Here is a 10161-nt window from a genome sequence, read left to right on the forward strand (position 1 = left end):
CGACGGTCCGCCATTCCGACCGGGTTATGGTTAAAGTTAGGGTTTCAGGTTCGGAATGGCGACCTTTTTTCAAAAATAATTAAGGGCCGGAATGGCGGCCCTTCGGAATGCCGCCCTGGACCCGTTACTAAATGCTGTCTGCATTTTCAGTCTTTTGAAAGAATGAAACAAAGAAAAGAAAACAGGCAGAGAGTTATGGTCTACTTTTGCTTTTGTTGCACTGGTGACATGTTTTTATTTTATTATTATTGTTTTTGGTAATAAATACCTGAAAATTAACTGCATAATAAATATTGTTCTTTTGTCATTTTTGTCATTTTTGTCATTATTATTATTATTATTATTATTATTATTATTATTATTATTATTATTAGTAGTAGTAGTAGTAGTAGTAGTCTTAGTAGTATTACAGTAACATTCTAAATACAGGATATATATTGTAGATTCAAATACAGCTTAAATACTGTAAATATACAGTGATTTACTGACAAAGCTGGAAACAGTATTCCAGTATAACAGTATTGTGCTGTAAATTTACAAGAATACAATAATGAACTGTAAATGTATTTCTAGTAATACTGTAATTCTAAATTACAGTATAATACTGTAAAACAATACAGTACTTTGCTGGCGAAGCTGCTGCCAGTAAATTAATGTAAATTTACACTGAAAAGTTTTAAAGTGTATGATCCCTCTTTCCAACTGGCCCGTTTCCTCCCCTACGTCAAACCCCTTTCTAGAGCAAGATGTTGTAGTTGCCTTTTATTCTACTACACAGATCAAATACATGTCAAGAAAGGTAGAAAGAGTTGTGAAACCAAAGATGATAAGATAAAGTAGATGTCCCATATTTGTCACTGAATTAACCCTCTTGACCCCTCTGAACTGCACTTCAATGGCTCCTCTCTCCATAGCATCCATCAATATGTCGATGTCCAGATTGGACATCTCCAGGAAGCTAATCCAAAAGGTCCTTGGCTTTTCCCCACAGCAAATGAATTGTCTCTTCCCTTCAACAAAGGTTTTGACATTAGTTTTGTTACCACTGCAGTGTTACAAGAACTTTGGCAACGCTTTAAAAAGGTTAAGACCCAGTTTTCAGCATTCAATTTGGAGAAACTGACTGACAACTCCCTGAAAGTGGTTATTGTTAGGATGTTCAATGAAATGGTGGATGCTGAAGATATCTGTATTTGGCTGGGTAGATACTGCACTGTGAAGGGCCAGACTACCAAGGTGAGGGATGAAGATGGCATCTGGAACTGTGCCTGGAGGGTGCCCATTCAACCAGGGCCTGAGGCATCTCCCATCCATGGTAGTTCTTGGTGAGAACAGGGGCTACATTCACTAACAGGGCATGCCCTGTTAGTGAATGTGTGGTGTGGTGAGCACAGACACCCACCAACTAGACCTGTTACCAGAGAGCTCTGGAGTAGGGATAGTGACTTTAATTCACAAAAAAGAAGACCAGACTGACCTGAAAAACTGGGGACCAATAACGCTTTTAAACTTTGACTGCAAACTTTTTAGCAAGCTTTTATCAACACGTTTATCTTTGGTTTTAGGGGAGGTGATCCACCCAGATCAAGCCTGTGCCATCCCGGGGAGGAAGATCACGGACAGCCTTGTACTGATCAGAGACACCATCTGTTACATGACAGACAGATTCAGCTTATATTGCTAAATTTAGACTTTGAAAAAGCCTTCGATCGGGTCTCGCACCAGTACCTATTTCAGGCATTGCAAAAAATGGGATTTCCTGAGAGGGTCATAGCGTGGGTGGGATTGCTCTACCGGGGAATTACCAGCAAAAACCTTGTTAATTGGCAACTGACCAAAGCAGTGAATATATGCTCTTTTAAGGGCTTGTATAAAAATAACATTGACAAATTAATAAATAAAGTCAAAACTGACCTACAGAAGTGGTCCAAGTTGCCGTTGTCATTAGCAGGCAGAGTGCAATGCATAAAGATGAATATCTTGCCGAGATTTTTGTTTTTTTTCCAGTGTTTACCTCTCTTCCTGACAAAAACATTCTTTAAAAAACTTGATCAAGTTATTCTTTCATTTGTGTGGGCGGGCAAGGTAGCCAGGATTAATAAAAGCACCCTACAGACAGCAAGGCAGGAGGGTGGGCTGGGCCTACCTAACTTTATGTTATACTACTGGGCAGCAAATACACAAAAGATACTCAGCTGGTGGTATGAAAGTGAGTTGGACTGGTGTAAAATGGAGTCCCTCTCCTGCCATATCTCTTCACTTGTGGCTCTGACATGCTCCCCTTTGCCACTTTCAGTTTCAAATTATACCTCAAATCCTGTAATCTTGTCAACTTTGAAAATATGGACACAGTTTTGCAAACATCTCAAGCTAAAAAATCTTGTCCTCCTAGGTCCGATATGCAATAATCATATTTTTTTACCTTCTAAACTTGACTCCACATTTACACTTTGGAAGGAGAAAGGTATTATATCATTCCGAGACCTGTTTTTAAATGGTACATTTGTTGATTTTGAGAGTCTGTCCCAGAAGCATGACTTGCCCCGGACCGACTTCTTTCGCTACCTCCAGGTTCGCAGTTTTATTAAAGATCATTGCAGTACATTTCCACGTTTACCAGCAGATTTACCTAAAATTCTTGACAAACCAGAAACTTGGATAAAAATGACATCAAAGCTGTACACAGGTATTCTCCAGGCTAACCCCTCTCCACAGATCACGGCAAAACAGGGGTGGGAAAAAGAGCTAGGAATCCAACTCCAGGATCCTTGGTGGGAGAGAGCCAAATTACAAGTGAACAGCTCCTCATCCTGTGCCCGTCTTAACTTAATACAATTCAAAGTACTGCATAGAATGCATTTCAGCAAAGCAAAACTAGCAAAGATTTTCCCTGGCAGTAGTGAAGCTTGCAATAGATGTGCCTTTGTCCCAGCTGACTTAGCCCATACTTTCTGGTCATGCTCGAAGCTAACAGGGCTCTGGAAGAGCTTTTTCAAGATCATGTCAGAGGTTCTAGGTGTAGCTATCACTCCCTGTCCGCTCATTGCTATTTTTGGTGTTCCCTCAAATTATTCAGAATTCAGTAAGCAGACGTTAAATGTTTTAGCATTTGCCTCTCTGATTGTCCGCAGGCGTATCCTTCTACACTGGAAGTTGCCTAAACCCCCAGCAGAACAATCTTGGCAGACTGACCTAATGTCATTCCTTAAATTAGAAAAAATAAAATTTTCACTCCGAGGGTCAACTGAGAAATTCTATACTACATGGCAGCCTCTTATCTCATATTTCGATAATGTAGCTACAACATCTACGGTGTAGGAGTGAATAACACATTCTGTTTTTCTGTCCAGCTGTGCTCTTAGATCAATATGACTGTACAAATGTAAGGTGGTTGATGAGATACTCTGTTTGAAAAAGAAGACCAACTGGGGTGGGGGGGTGGGATAATGTTTTGTATGTTTTCTACTTGTTCATTTGTTTGTATGTTTGTTTATTTGAAAAAAATCACGCATCTATTTGTAAAGGTCATGTAACATGATGTGAAGTGTTTCAATAAACAGATTTATAAAAAAAAAAAAAAAGTTTGTGAAGTGAGCAGCTTTCACCATTTTACAACATTTTTGATGTCATGTATGAGATTTTGTAGTTAGAGGACATAGAATTTAGGGATTCAGAGCCCGTTTGTAATAGCCATTATACAATTTGATAAACACTTGAATTTGTTTTATCATTGAATGAATATCTGAGACATTATTTAGGTTTTCCGAATTTTTGGTAGAAGTGTTACTTTCATTAAAATCCTCATGTATAAAAAAACAAAAAAAAAACAAAAAAAAAACAAAAAAATACATGGATGATGTTAACATTATATGTACAGACCTTTTAGCTGTTAACAGGACCATGGACTTGACGGACTTGTACGGACGGGCCTCTGGAGCCAGGCTTAACCGAGACAAGACACAAGCCTAGTTTTACGGACCATGGACAGTGACCAAGACCACAGGACTCCCTCTGACTGTGACCCTGACTGAAATGAAAATACTCGGGGTAAAATTTGACAGGGAAGGGGGTGGGAGGAGCAATTGGCCTGACGTGATAGGGAAAGCTAGAAAGAGATTGGGATGCTGGAGACTAAGGGGACTGACAATGGAAGGCAAGGTTTTAATCATAAAAGCTGTGATTTTACCCTTGTTTTACTACTCAATTCTGTTTTTATCCTGCCTCGTACAGTGCTTGTAGATCTAGATTGAGCCATTTTTTTACTTTCTGTGGGGGTCCAAGTGGGAGCGAGTCAGCAGAAAAAGTAATGAAGATGCCAAAAACGAAAGAAGGAAAAGATGTCTCCGGACCTCCACTTGTTGTTAGGCAGCCAATACACTACACTGTCCCTGAAATATGCTACAGCTGGAGGGTCCCCACTCAACAATGGCAGGACCCCCAGGGGTACCAGGGCCTGAGGCATCTCCCATCCATGATAGTTCTTGGTGAGAACAGGGGCTACATTCACTACCAGGGCATGCCCAAGCTCTGCCACAAGTGTGGTGAGCATGGACACCTGGCAGAGGCTTGCCAAAATATTGTTTGTGGCAAATGCAGAGAAATTTGGCACTCCTTTGTGGAATGTCCCAATGGCAGAAAGTGCAATCTCTGTGGATAGTCAAATCACCTCTTCAGAGATTGCCCAATGTCATTTGCCAACAAACTGAAAGCCCAGAGAAAACTAGAAACGGAAACTGAAAAAGAAAAAATCTCACTAGAAAATGGCTGAAATGTAAAAGTTGAAGTGCTAATTGAAGAGGAAACTGCCCACGGCCTATGATTTTATAAGTAACTTTTTAATAGATTTTAACTTGGAACAGGAGGAGCTGGCACTTATAACTAACCTCCGCTCTCTTCTTTCTCTTGTGCAGGAGCAGGAGCTAGTGAGTCCTGTGCGTGGTCTCGAGCCCTCAACAGTTTGGCGCAGTGTGAACCATCCCGCTCTCCGCCACCTGCCCCCGACCGGGTTGTGGTGCACCCGAGTCGGTGAGGCACTTGCTCTGGGAGTGCAGTGCTGCTATTGACCTGTGGGCAATGGCCGGCTCCCAGCAATTCCTGTACTTGCCAGCAGGGGAGGTCCTAGATGCACAGCTAGTGCTCTATGGGGTGAGCTGGAGAAAAAAGATAACCAAGGAATTCTCCAAGCTCTGGCTCACCCTGGTCTCCATCAAAGGGTGCTGCATGGACCTCCAGAAACCTGCTGGCAAGAAAGCACATAGAGATCCCCCCCGTGGTTACGAGCTGAATGGCCACAGCGACGGTCCAGGAACTAGCCTTATTTGTTTGTGCCAGCTGGCTATTATTTGATCATAATTTCAGCCACTATTTGAATCATTGAGAATTCCCAGAAATCACTTTTTCAATGAATTATACTGTATATAACAAGTTATTGATTTAGGTAACTTGCCCAACACTGCATAGTGTAATTAAAAGTGTAAGTCAAAAGGCACAGTACATCATCTGCTGTGGCAATGCAAAATTAAAAAAACGAGTAAATCCAATGTTCACATATGCTGCTTTGTACATGTCTGTTCCTTCAGACTGTAAAGAGTGACAGCTGAACTATTCGCCCCTAATTCTGCTGTCCATCCAGAATAACGGCACCACTGCAGGCTGATGATCCACTAATGGATGTCTCTGTGGGCACAAATGAATCAGTGTTAAAATTCCAAATATTAACATGTGACAGTGGAGGACTGTTAATAATGATGTTAGTGCTACAGACCTGTCACTGAGTGACATTCCCTCATGTGTAGTCATGCTGAGAAATTATTTTCCAGCTTTATCTGTAGTCATGCAGTAAGAACATCATAATCACAAGGACGTGCTTGACTGAATACTAATATAAAGCAATTGCATCCCACTGTCTCAGAGTTACATTAAAAGTCAAATGAAAAATCTTAGACCGATTTTGCATTTTATTTAATCAACTTTATATTCTTCCGACCTCTGAAGCAATGTGAAGCAGATTAGGGCACACACGTGTGTCTGTGATATGACCTTCTCTGCATTTCTTTCTCCGATGCTTTCCATGAAGCAGGATAAGTAGTATGAAGTCCGGATTCAGTCCAATTTTACCCAGTCTCTCTAATATTGGATGCAGGTGACAGACAACACTTTGTAGGATTATCAACAATGAGGAAGCCTCTTGGATGAGAGGTGAAACATCTTCAAGAAACTGAAATAAGTCCAGTTGCCTACGATACAGCACTTAGATTTATGTTTATTTATGTGGATGACTGAGAAACTTCATCAACAATGATTTAATTTGCATGTGACTGGAAAACCTTCCAGCCAGCCCGGTGTCCTCAGGACCCCTCCCTGAGAGTCTAAAACACAGCAAGACATGTCTCCAGGACATCAAAAAGGACCCAAACTCTAAATGGCAGGACAGTTTATGCAGGATAGAGCACCCAACTATCTGATGAACAGCTATTAAATGCCACCTCTTGGTGGCCCAGAGTTCACAAAGAAGTGTGAATTGCCCTCTCAGGACCTTGGACCCCAGGGTACCATGGCCTGTGTAGATGCAAATCTACATGCTTGTCTGCTAATTCACTCTACAGTCTCCTCATCCAGGGAAGAAGGAACCATCCTTGGACAATAGAGTGTTATTTTTAAATTCTGTTTCATTTCAATGTGCCCGTTTAAAGATATCAATGTATTAATACATCACCATGAATGTATGTAATGCTTATTAGTTGCCACTTATAACATTTGAATGAACAAATAATGTTTATCATGCATTTCTGAATGTGATATTGTATTCACCATGTACTTGTATCATTAAAAGCAGAGTGTGCCACCTTGTCAAATTTATAAACCTCAACCTCTTGACTGTAATTTAAGGTAAATTACAGTTTGATATCTGAGGAGGTACACAAAGGAGAAGTGTCATCTGTGATGACATCACACGTCACCTCCCAGTCTCAAGACTCCTTTTGAAGAAAGAATTAACTCTCTAAGGCCAGATAATAGGAGAGAATCACAAGGACAATAACAAGATATAGCCAGGAACTCTCTTCACTGCTGGACCCCCACAAGGGGGGACATCGGCCCCCAACCAGATTTCAGCTGCATGCTTGCAACAAGAGCAAGCATGGTGCACCAGAGGCATGCTGCACCTTCAATTCCAGACTCCACAAAGTCAGAAATGAAGAAAATAATGACTGCCTGTACAACTTTCCAAAGTGTGCATGAAAAGAGAGAGAGCGAGAGATGCAGGACCCCACACCAGCAAAGGTCGACTGGAGAATTACTGCAACGCCTCCTCCCTCTTCATCCTCCTTCCCCTGCCGCCTCGTCAAGTATACAAAGTTTCGCAGGATTGAATAATATGGTTGATGGTTTACAGGTTCAGTAAGCGTAGGCTAGGGTAAGATTCACTGTCCAAACTCAGATTTCCTGGTTTCTTCTGGTTACTATCAGGTTTCTCCATTCATCTTCTATTGTGTTGCTGAACACAGCTCCATTTACACATGGTCCAACCCCCGAAGCTCTGTCTTTGTGTAATGTCTTGTCGCCATAGTCTAATTTGTGTTTTGTTGTCGTTATGTCTTTGTCTTTAGGTAGATTAATGTTCGGCCATAAAGCCATTGTTTTTGGTTTCTGTACATTTTGGTCACTGAACACATTCAGATTTTGCTAATGCTTTACATAAATTAAAAAGTATTATTTTCCTTGAGATATGTATATGTACACACACATATATTTCCACATCCCACAGATGCTTGATGGATTGGGATCTGGGGAATTTGGGGATTGGATAAATGCCTTAGGCTCTTTGTTGGGTTCACTAGGTGATTCAATAGCAGTTTTTATGGTGTGGCAGGGCACAATGTCTGACCGCAATTTGGGAATGCTGTTGTTTACATGGTCTACATTGGTGTTTGGTGGGTGGTGTGTGACAAGTAGCATCCACATGAATGCCAGGACCCAAAGCTTCCCAGGAGAGCAATGCATTGTACAAGATGATCAAAGTTAATCAATTCACCTGTCACTGATTTTAATGTTGTGGCTGATTGGCGTATGCCTCTTCCTCCTACCACCCTCTAAAGTTTCCCTAATGAACTGAAAATAACAAAGGTGTATAAAGAGGCTTGGGCATCAAGGGGTTCACTGAAGATGAACAACAAAAGAAACCTGCAGGCATCAGGCTATTGCAAAACTCAAGGCCAAATAACACTAAGCACAGCCCTGATAAAGGGTCAGTTGTTGACCTAGCCGAACAGTGGGTCTCATTCATGAAACGTTAGTAAATTTGTGCGTAGATTTGCACATAAAAGCCTACGCTACTAAAAACCTACTCCGGATTCATGAACACCGCGGGAAACTCAGATCTGATCGTAAACACGTGTGTATGATCGTGAATACCAATCCATCATAAAGTGACAGCACGCTCCCGGTAATCAGCTATTAGCATAAATCCCTGCCCATGAATTGCCAATGACCACCATATAAGGAGGTGTAGATGCATCCAGTCGACCTGTCAGTCATGGCGCAAATGAAGAAAGGGAGAGAAAGAAAAAAGAACTTTGCGGAAGCGGAGATAGAAATACTTTTGGGTGAAGTGGAATTAAGAAAAAAAAATGTATTTTCATCTGTTAGCAGTGGTGTGACAGGGACAGGCAAAGCGAAGGCCTGGAGGGAGGTGACAGATGCCGTCAATATTGTCTCAGTAGTCCAAAGAACCATGTCCGAGGTGAAGCGTAAATGGTTTGACATGAAACTGGAGGCAAAGAAACGCATAACATCACACAAAAGAAATATATCAGCCACAGGAGGAGGAGGCTCACAGTCGCAGCTATCAACTACAGATGAGCGCATCGCGGGGATAATTTAAGAAGAAGAAGAAGAATCTTTATTTTGTCAGTTGTCTTTTTACATGCGACATGCAAACACACCCGAAATTAGTCCTCTGCATTTAACCCATCACTAGCTACACATTGTAAGTACACACACTGCAAACTAGGAGCAGTGGGCTGCCATGACAGGCGCCCGGGGAGCACATGGGGGTTTTGGTGCCTTGCTCAAGGGCACCTCGGCAGTAACCCAGGAAGTGAACTGGCACCTCTTCAGCTGCCAGCCCACTTCCATATTATGGTCTGTAGCTGGACTTGAACCGGCCACCCTCCAGTCCCCAAGCCAAGTCTCTACCGACTGAGCTACTGCCGCCCCAAAAGTACGTTCCCTGACCGGGAATCGAACCCGGGCCGCGGCGGTGAGAGCGCCGAATCCTAACCACTAGACCACCAGGGAATTGAGGAGACCTCTCTGTCAGGAATTATACCTGGCAGAGACAGCGACATGCCTCCACTGGAGTCGACATCAAACCCAGATGGTAAGGTGATAAGTGTTGTATCATAATACATTAAACCATCACTGATAGCTTAGTGGTCAGTATAGTTTAACCTAGGTCGTACAGTCCCACCAAACAAACAGAAGATTCATTAGTGGGGTTTTCTCTCCGGATTGAATGAAGTGGAAACGGGAAACCAGAAATGTTAGATTGTGCGTAACGGATACAATCAGTGATGGCTGTCGGAATGTAGAGCTATTTAACATTTATTTTAACAAAGGATATGGATAACATATAGCCCACAGCAGTTTTGTATGCATCTTCTTCAACTTATTTGAATCTTAATAGCCTAAAGCTCTGTTTTTATACAGCTCCAAATAAGTCAGTCTGCAGCCAACGTAAATTGAACATTTTTGAAATCAGATTTATTAAAAGGTTTCTTTCAAATGATCAAAGAGCCACACAAAAAAAAAAACAAACGTGTTGTCTCAAATAATTTTCTAGCTGGCGAGTGCTCCTCCCATGATGTGGCTCCACCACCTGCTGCCCCTGCTGCTGCTGCTTCTTCTGCTTCTTCTGCTGCTCCTGCTGCACCCAGGTACCGAGGCCGGAGAGGTGATCCGGCTGTCCTTACAGATGAGGTCCTGAGGAATCAGGAGGCTTTACTTGCAGCAGTCAACCAAATAAACACATCCCTCCAAGACATTAACACGAGCTTGAAGGGAATCTGCGAGGCACTTTTGCACCCTCAAAAATAAAGTCTGATCTTTTCAGTATTGTGTGATGTCTGTGGTTATCCTGGGAAAATACTTGAAACAAGATAA

At 42.0% G+C, this 10161-nt stretch overlaps 1 non-coding gene across 1 annotated transcript; it reads right to left on the reverse strand.

Moving 5' to 3' along the window:
• Positions 1–9225: 9225 nt before the first annotated feature.
• trnae-cuc (transfer RNA glutamic acid (anticodon CUC)) lies at positions 9226–9297 on the reverse strand. The gene has a single exon. It is a non-coding gene; the product is annotated as a tRNA-Glu (tRNA).
• Between the last annotated feature and the right edge of the window lie 864 nt (positions 9298–10161).

This window comes from Pagrus major, chromosome 24, assembly GCF_040436345.1.
Source record: "Pagrus major chromosome 24, Pma_NU_1.0".
Lineage (NCBI taxonomy): Eukaryota > Metazoa > Chordata > Actinopteri > Spariformes > Sparidae > Pagrus > Pagrus major.